Source organism: Cucumis melo, chromosome 4 (assembly GCF_025177605.1).
Source record: "Cucumis melo cultivar AY chromosome 4, USDA_Cmelo_AY_1.0, whole genome shotgun sequence".
Taxonomy (NCBI): domain Eukaryota; kingdom Viridiplantae; phylum Streptophyta; class Magnoliopsida; order Cucurbitales; family Cucurbitaceae; genus Cucumis; species Cucumis melo.
Genome location: NC_066860.1, coordinates 17632186 through 17643022, shown reverse-complemented (window position 1 = coordinate 17643022; position 10837 = coordinate 17632186).

Genomic DNA, 10837 nt, shown 5'->3' with positions numbered 1-10837 from the left:
AACTATTCTAGCAAAGAGCTCTACAAGCATTTTACCACACTATTATGGCTTTTAACATCCAACAGAACCCACAAAATACCTCATGACATCAATTATGGGCACCTTAACAAAACTTAAGTGTCTATGTTTCCTATAGATGTCTTTAATTCCTACCAATAAACTATCCTAGGATTTGACAGTTTGGTTTGTTATTTCTTGGTAAAAGGTTGTTGTCCAGCCTACAAATATGTGTATTCACAACCTGGTTTGCTATTCCAACGTCTACTCGAATATGTAATTTTTCAACCAAAGGTGCGTAATATGTCGAACCATATTCTCTCCCACACACAAGGATATTCCAAATTCAAATGAGAAGAGACAAAAGAACCATGCTATCTGCCATAATTTGGCCACCATTTTTTGAACAGTTGTTGTGGGGTGCTAACATTTTTTTCATACATGAATGACTTTGAAACTCGACTCGTTTTCACATACCATTATTTTATGATTTTAATTTTAAAAAATTTACTTTATTTCGGTGGTCCAATCACACCGTAAAAAAGATTGGTGGCAACTCATTTTTTTAATTTTATTTTAAAACTAATTCTTTTAAGGTCAATCGCTCTGCATCGTCTTGAGCACATGGAGTTGTAAATTAAGAGAGTCAAAAAAATGGGCCAAAACTAGATATTTGGAGTTTGTGAAAGGTTTTTTTTTTTTCTAATGTAATATCGCATGCAGAATTTTGTTTACCAATATCATTGTGATAATTGCATCCACAAAAGGAAAATTTTCCGACCCATATCCGTCCCATAATGTCACAAGAAAACTTTTAACATCGGTTAATACCGATAGCGATTGAGAATGATATGTTGGAGAGAAGGTGATAATAAAGAGTTGATTGAGTGTTTTGCTTTAAAGAAAGTTTAGGTTGAGGATTTAAAAAAGAAAAATCATTTTTTTATATTTAATTTCTAATTAACATTTCCTTAGTTTCATATATATATATATTTTAAGCAATGATTTTTTATATTTTACAATGTTGTCTTTATTATAAAATAGTTTAGCTAGAGTCTCATTTTGAAAGTATCACGGTGTTCATCTCATTTGAGACGAACCTGGTTTTTCAATAAAAAGAACTTAGTCGTGGATGTAACAAAACAAACACAAAATAAGAATAAGAAGAATGCTAGATAGATATAGAAGATGATTGGGAGAAGAAATTACATATCAAAATGTATTTTTATTTGTCTATTGATTGTGCAAACTGGCCTCTAATTTTTTAATTTGTTTTTATAGCCTTTTGAGCATAGGATTACAAGAACCAAACCTTCAAAAAGGGACAACAAAAGCTAAATGAGAAGATTAATTGACAAATAATGTATAACCTACTAGCATTACAAATATATCTCTCTAAGTATTATTAATATTATATCTAAGAGTGGATTGGCTTTTTTCATTTTTTTTAAAATTATTTTAAATAACGACACTTTTAGGAAGTATCTATAAATATAACAAAATATCACAATCTATTGATAATAGTTTAAGATAAACCAAAATATAAACTACTAAATATATCTATTATGATACATACGGACATGTATATATAATAATCTATCGCGATTTATCGTATATAGAATACTTTACTAAATTTTGTAAATATTTTAGTTCATTTTTATATTTGAAAATAAATTTTCAGAATATTAAAATAATAATAATTCTAAGGTACCGTAAAGACGAGGAAATGTTAAAAATATCAAACAGTTTTGAAAAGAAAAACATATAGGATTGTACATGTTGCTAATGTACTTGCATTGACATCAAATTTATCACAATGATAAAATTTAGAAGAAAAAATCTAGTTTCACCTCTAAATTCGTCGAATTGTATCTATTTTTATCACAAACTTTTAATTTCATCAAAATAAGATTCAACCTCAAACTTTGGACAGTGTAAAATACGGGAATAAACGGGTTGGGTTGAGGGACATTTTCAATCCAACCCATATTTTAGGGTTGGTTGGGTTGACAACCCGAATTGTATTTCCAACTCTTAAAATATAAGTTGGGTTGGGTTGGGTTGTATTATTATTTTTTCATTCCTAATGTTTGTACGGTTTAAAATTGTTGTACGACGTTGATAAATACTCACATTCAAAAATTCAAACATCTATAAATTCAAAGTTTCAAACATCCATAAAAGTTCAACACTCCAAACAATATCCATAGATATTAAATAAATAATAAAATATCTATAATATAAATGTAAATAAATATATATTATTAATTCGGGTTGGGTTGGGTTGATCCAAATTTTTCAAATCTCCAACCCGAGACCCAACCTAACCCAAATTTTAAACTAATCCAATCCAACCCATGGGTTGGGTAATCCAAGTTGTCGGGTTATTCGGGTTATTCACTACAAGAAGTAGGGAGACTCCTGACGCACAAAAAGGTTGACGGAAGTGGTAAAGATGTCGAGAAATGTCGATGCAGAAAGGAACATTGGGAAGACCATCGAAAAGAAACACATCAGGAGATCGATTCCCGACGCGTCAACAACAAGGCTTCAAGAATAACCTTCTTCTGACGTCGTCTTTACCGACGTCTTCGATGCGTCGGCAATAAGTAATCCCCAACGTCCACAGTTCTGACATCATCTATGCGTTGGGAATAACTACTCCCGACGTGTTTATATCCGATGTCATCCATGCGTCGAGAATAACTATCATCGATGTGACGTTTGTAGCATATTTTCGACATTTGTAATGCGTCGGGAATTACTTTTAATATGTAACTTTTATTTTTTTTTTCGGAAATATTTTTCTGTAATGTTTTTCAATCGAGTCTCTATTACCTGAAATATTCACATTTGTTTTCGATTAAATGAAAGAAAATTCAAAATAAATTAGTAAATTACAAAATACAAACACAAATTCAACAAAAAAAAATTAATGTTCATAATACAAAGAAGTTCAAAAAATGTAACAGCATTCATAATACAAAAAAATTTAATGTTCATAATATAAAAAAGCATAAAGAAAGTCGCACGTCTTCTAATGAGCCTCGTACACCATTCTACACCGTGAGTCCTACAATGACACAAAAGTGGTTAAGTTTAGTACATACGTATGCATATCATCATTGTATACTGTCATTTCAAAAATTTAAGAATAATGGAAACATATATACATATCGCAAAGTTAGGGATCATGTGGTGGTCCTTGTGCTCGAGTCATGTCTTCTATCAGCTTCCACATCCGTTCCACTTTTGAAACTAACGCTTCGTGATTTCTTGTCTTCTCCTCAATCTGTTGCATAGTTTGATCAAGCTTAACCTGTAATTAAAGCTTTACTGTGGATTGCAAACATGACGTCATGAAACTGTTCGCACTCGTCGTCTTGTAGGCCTTTGGCTTGGGTCCCCAACCAAGGCCTTTTAAGTAGTTTGGTCGTCTACCCAACACCGTCTCGCATATCTCATCCCCAAAGAGTGGTTGACTACCCTTTGGGGTAGGCTAGGACTGGAGTTCTAGCTTTTGATGTTGCAAAAAATTTAGAAACTATCTTACTAAGTAAAAAATATATTATATAATAAAGAAGAAAAATAAAAGCAGAAGTATTGGTTGAATAACTTACTCGAACGTGTGTTTGTTTGAACAACTCCATACGGTCGACCGGCTCCCCTCTTTGCTCAGCGAGCTCGTGCTGTCATTGTAAAAACGACTTTGATCCGCTGCTATGATTGCAAGGTTGCTTCTGTCTAACAGCATTGTTCGTCTATGATTGCTCCTGCATGAAAATAATTATATTGTTTATTTCTTATACATATTAAAAGTTGGAATCATAATTAACCATGACAAAGGGTTCAAATGCTTATCTGGAATGCACAGCTCATGTAGTGGTCACAGAGGAAGTGTCAATCCTCATCACGTCCCACCAATAGCTGTGGTGGATTGGCACAAGCCTCCTAAAGGTCGTACTTTTTGAAGTGCCTGTGACAGCCACCCTGAAACTCTTTAAAGGTGTTGAGCATCTGATGCTCAATGAACCTATTCATCGCTTGATCATTGAAATCAAACACAAAAAATCGCTACACATTACAAAAACAACACATTAGCTTGGTTAGCTTAATATACTTCAAATGAAATCATAAATTTGTAGTGAACTTACCTGGAGGTCGCCTTTAACGACCTCGATATATACGTCCACCCACTTAAGGCAGCAGACAAGAAATGTCTTTTGCACACACACGCCTATCGTCTAGTTGAAGCGAACGACGTGTGGGAAAATAGGCTTCTCCGCACCAGGGGTGATCGTCATCGAAATCTGCTCATTGGCTGCAACGTATTGTCACCCACCGACGATGACCCTCCTGCAAGGTCATCTAAATCGTCTGCAAACTCGAGGAACATAGCATCTGTCTCGAAGAAATTAGTGCGTGGGAATGACGACATAGTGCCTGTAGACATAGAAAACAAACATTCAATAAGCAAATACGAACACATAGCTAGAATCGAAATATATAAACTACATAAATATATGGATACATGGTTCGTCACTATAATTCATCGACGTCACTTGTTCCGCTTGCATGTGACAAGTGTTCATCCACATCGTCAATGAAATCATCAGTGACATGACGCACAACTAGTCTTTTAACGATTGTGGGATCAATGTCATCCTACATAGAGTGTCATCCTTGATGTGTTCATCCACTCGATGGCTAACAACAATTTCTAGTACATTCAGGTGCTCATTCTCAACATCGTTTACTTCTGGCACGTCTCATATACGCTTATTCTAGACGACTTGCACAACTTTTCAATTGCTACCATTTTTTTGGGTCATCATCTACTTCTGGCACGTCTCAAAAAAACTTGATGTGCTTGCATTGCAAGAATTACAGGTTCCTCCTCAAACCAAAAACAGGACATGTTGAGAGATTTTTACCCTAGTTCAATGTGTTCTTTGACTTTTGTTGACGTTCGTGTCATACCACCGATACTTAAATAGCCAGACATTTCTTCTCAATGGATATTGAACGTGCAACACTTCGTCCAGAACACAGTAGAAATTATTGTCACCAATTTCACTTGCATCGCTTTCACCAATGACCATCAGTCCACTGTTTTATGTATTGCATCAAGAATCAAGTTCTGACGTGTGAAATCTTAGCCCACCACCGTTGCATCCATTGTAACAACAAATGTCAAATGATGGTCCCATCACAAGTGAGAAGAAATCGTGAGATAGATTTTCAGACTCACGTAGTTCTATAACTTGAAATCAATGTGACAACGATTATACACATTCACGTGCTAAATACATTAGTGCATACACGTCACATGAAAACTTGCTATATACATGTGCTTGAAACCATTCAGTAAATCCCTTTGATGTCTTTTATACAAATACATAGCATTTTGAGCATGTCGATGTATTAGCCTCAAATGTTTCCTAACGGAGATGATTATGAGTTTAATTTGTGTAACAATAATGTATAATAAATACTCAACAACTATATCTAAGAATTATAAAGATAAGGAATGCTTACATGTGATACTCCGATATTTCGTCTACATTGTTGAGTATGTACCAATGGAAGAGGAATTTCTCTTCTTGTGATATAGTATGAAGACTTGACGCACCTAAGAGTCGTACTTTCTACTTGAAAATTTAAAATTCACCAATTAGCTCATCCTCTAGAATGGTATCATCATTTTGCTCATCTCTTGTGAATTGAGTCTCTATACCACTTAGGTAACGCGAACGAAAGGTGCTCAATTCATTCACTACATACGATTCTACAATAGACCCCTTAGGACGTGCTTTGTTTCTAACATATGTTTTAAAGTGCGTAGACTTCTTTCAATGGGATACATCCAACTGTAAGAAACCAAACCAGTAACCTTGGTTTCATATGGTAAGTGAACGGCTAGGTGTACCATAACGCTAAAGAAGGAAGGTGGAAATATTCTTTCCAACTTACAAAGTATGATTGTGATGTCTGCTTGCAATCTGTCACAAACATTCTTCTCAATGTGCATAACGTCAAGTTTGTGACACAACAGTAGTCTCGACAAGTAACGAAGTTTGAAAAAACATACTTTTCATCGTCCAATTAAGAGCTCTCTTTCTTTTTCTATCTTTTACTGAAGGATGTTTACTAATAACTAGAAACTCCAACTAATCTAGTTGTTATAAGATTTCATACCCACTCATCACAACTGGAGGAGCCTTATGCTCTACATTTCCATCGTGTAGTCGACTTCTACGCCACATGTGGTTCTCTGGAAGATAGCATATATGTCCCATGAAGGAAATTCTACCTCATATCCCGAACGACGATCTATAACCCATGCATATGGGACATACCTGATACCCCTTTGTACTCCACTCTAATAAGAGTCACTATACATTCGGAAGTCATTAATCATCCACAACAAGGCTGCATGTAGCTAAAAGAATAGACCTGTAGGAGAGTCATACGTACTCACCTCGAAAGTCCATAACTCTTTCAGTTCCTCAATCAATGGTTAGAGATACACATTGATTTTCCTACCAGGAGATCTAGGACCGGGTATGAGCAGTGACATGAAGAAATTCATCTTTTTCATGCATTTCTATGGTGGAAAATTGTAAGGAAGTAACACAACAAGCCACATACTGTACGAAGTACTCATTTGACCAAATGGGTTAAACCCATTTGAAGCCAACCCCAAACGCACGTTCCGTGGATCATAAGCAAAATCAGAAAATTCATAATCAAAGTGCTTCAATCCCTCTGCATCAGCAGGATGTCTCAACACATCATCTGTTTCAACACGTTTATCTCTATGTCATCTCATGTCAGCGGACCCTTTCTGTGATACAAACAAGCACGGTAATCTCGGTACCAAAGGAAAGTGGTGCAATACCTTATGCAGAATTTTTTCCCTCTGTTACGATTAACCTTGTACTGAGCCTTGCCACATGTAGGACAATGTTGCAAATCAGCAAACTCTTTCCAATATAATACACAATCGTACTTGCACGCGTGAATAGTCTCGCATCTCAAGTCCAAGTCACAAAGTTTTTGTTTGGCTTCATAAAATGAATTAGGGATAGTAATGCTACACATTGAAAACGCTGCTTTTAAGAATTCTAACAACATATCAAACGACTTGTTACTCTAACCATTTAGAACCTTCACATGCATCAACTTAACCAAAAAATTCAAAGACAAAAATTCAGAACAACCGGGGTACAACTCATTATATGCTTCATTCAATAAGTCCTGATATATTTTTCTTGTATCTTTATCTATATCTACCCCAATATTCTTCGACATTTCATCTTCCAAACGTCCTTCCTTTATTTCCTCTTCCTGTTCAATCGGGACTTGTAAATCATTCAGCATACAAAACATATCATCTTCTTCATCAAACTGCCTACTACTAGTTCATTCATCAAAAGGGTTAGTACTAGTTTCTTCCTCAAAGTTTTCTGTACCTTTAAAACTTCATGACTCTCCATGATACACTCATTCTGTGTAGTAAGGGGATATTCCAATAGTCAGTAGATGTCTTTCCACACTCTCTAATGAGTTCCAATTTAAGCTCATACTTCTCTTGCATGGACACCTTATTCGTCTGTATAGGCATCAACATGAAACTTGACAAATTCTAAAAAATGGTTCACTCCCTCTCTATACTCAAGGGAAAACTTATTCACAAGTTTCATCCAACCATTGTCTATCGTTTAAGTACCTAAAACATAAATAGGTTTCATTAGAAACATATTCCTCTCCTCTCCACATCCTAAACTTACTCCCTTGAATATACAGTCTCTCAAAATTTTCACTAAAACTAACTTCAAAATACAGAGGTTACTCTACAGGATAGCCAACACAACCTAATTATTAACCACAAACAACTTTAATCTTCGCATCCTACCCACCCCTTCCAACAACACTACCTTACAAGCTATCCTACTACCTCCTCTTCAAACCCTCAGAAATACAAACAAATTCAAAACAAAAAAGACTATCATAATTGCAGGATAGTCATCTCAAATCGACAACAAAGTTATTCAAAACTATTAAGAAATAAACTATTAGAATTGAATTAAAGGCTACCATAACTGCAGGATAGCCAAAACAAATCTTAACACATATTATAGAATTTTTAACAGAATAATAGTCATCGCCCACCCTCCCCCTCAAATTTTGAATATAGTTACCGAAAACTTGATTTATATGTTTTGGGTATCTTAAATCTTTTTGGGACTTTCATATAAATATCTTTATCAAGAGATCCATTTAAATATATGGTGATTACACCCATAAGATGCATGTCTAGATTTTAGCCAGGCCAATTAAAAATATTAATGTGATTGCATCTACCACTAGAGAATATGTCTCATCATAATCAATATCAAGTCTTTGTGAAAAACCTTGTAAAACTAATCTTGCTTCATATCTTGTGATCTCATTATTTTTAATCCCACAAGTTTGACACCTCTGGTGTTTGGATAACTGATCCAAAAACTTGACGGTTGGAAAGTGAATTTAATTTTGCCTCAATTGCTTCTTTCCACAGAGACCAATTATTTCTTTGTCGACATTCTTCAACAGATTTTGGTCAGAACCCTCATTTTCAGATATAATATCAAGAGCAACATTATATGCAAAACTGTTGTCAACGACTACATTAGTTCAGTTTCTTTTTTTTTCCTGTCATGACATAGTTTATCAAGATCTCGTTATTATCCTCCATTGTTTTATCTTCTTCGAAATTTTTGTCAAAAATCAAATTTTAGATTTCTTCTAGAACATCCCCATCCTTAATCGAGTTATTGACTCGATTCCTTTTTCGAGGATTTTTATCTTTAGAACCTACTAGTCTATCACGCTTATGGCGTGTTCTAGATTCATTAATCAGAACATGTTGTGTAGGAATATCAATCTTTGATGGGACATTTGATGGGACATTTGCAGCTACAATATGTGATTTAGTTACTTTCTTTGCATCTATAAATGTATCTAGTAACTGATTTTCTATATTTTGCAAATAAATTATTTCTGAACTTTAAGTTCAGATTGTTCTGTACAAGGATCTAAATGAGACAATAATGATATATTCCAGGTAATTTCTCTTTCCAACTTCTTATTCCTCATCCTAATGTTGCAAAATGTGTCTCATTACAATCACAATCAACAAACCGTGCAGTAAACACATCACCTGTCAAGGGTTCAAGATATTTAATAATTGATGAAATCAAATCTAACATATATTCTTAGCCTCCTTTGAGGACTCATCTTAGTACGTTGTGGTGGAGCAATTGGAATATATATTGCACATCTAAAAATTCTCAAATGAGAAATATTTGGCTTATGGCATATGCTAATTGTAATGGCAAGTACGTGTGCTAAGCTACTGGCCTAATATGCACAAGTAACGCAGCATGTAAAATAGCATGTCCCCATATAGATGTAGGGAGTTTGGCCATTGTCTATCGTACCGGTGTCACTACCGCCAAGCGTCACTATCCACAAGGAATTGAAAATAATTAAAATGGATTCAAGTGGGCTTACAAAAAATTGGTGAAAATGTCTACGGCCTAATTCTCCATATCTCATTGCTCGAGGTAATGTAAACACCACCCGTTGATCATCTTGAATTGGGTCAAAAATGAGAGAAACTGATTGCTATGAGTTTATCTAAAATTAAGGAAAAAGCGATTGCAAATTAGAGAGTGAGTTTAAAAAATTAAATTGTCATATGTGATCCATGGACTAAATCATCCAATTGAGGGGATGATTTTTGAAATTTAGAAAAACAATAATTTGAACATGTTAAATTTTCATCTTTTGTCAATGTGGATGATAATGACAGTGAAATTTTCAGAAAATTTCAATTGAAAAACTATTGAAGATTCTAAGGTAAAACTTATAAGCAATCATTTATTTGTCGATGACTTTAACAGGATTGTTGGTTTGTTTTATTGATGATATTGAATAATTTGTTTGGAAGAAATTTTGAGACAAAATGAAAAGAAAATATTTTGGCATTATAAATCTAGAAATAGTTATGCACTTATTTTCAAAATGGCATGTTGACATGACTTCAAGAGAGATAGCTCAACATATATTGAGTTAGAACTTTGATTTGAGATTTTATACATTGATTGTCAAATGTGTGTCTGTGTAATGAGTTTTGTAATTGTTGATCATTAAATAATATAGCTTTTTTTTTTCTAAATGATGATATTTTGATGATTTGTTCATATATGAATATCAAATAATGATTCTTCAGATGTAATCGTAGTAGAAACGACGTTTAGATTTCAAGCCTGTTGATAATATTTTGGCTAGTAATTGTTCCACAAATTAACTTTAAACTATTAAGATTTCTCTAACTGGTTTTAATGATCTTTGATATCTGATACCGTACTTGATGAATATATTTTGAATACTTCATGACTAGCAAATTATCTCATGATACATGTAATAGAGAGTCAAGTCATTATAAATTTGGATAATAATGTTCTTAATTTGTTTCAAATCTCCATCCAATTTTATTTTAATTTTTAAATATAGTGAAAATATTTTGGTTAGTAATTTGTACCTTTTAAAAAACTTGTGGAGCTTTTCTTGAGTTGATTTTTTTTTTTTTTTTTAGGTTTGGTTTTCTCATAGTTTAAGGCCAAAAAATATTTCAAGTCTTTATATATGACATGAGAATTCATCAATTTTATTTCATTGCTATATTTGAGCATGATATATATTGAACATTTCATTGACAAGCATATTGGTTCATTGCTATTGTATTGCTATTAGTACCCTAAATGGAATGCTAATGTGATGAATTTGAGTT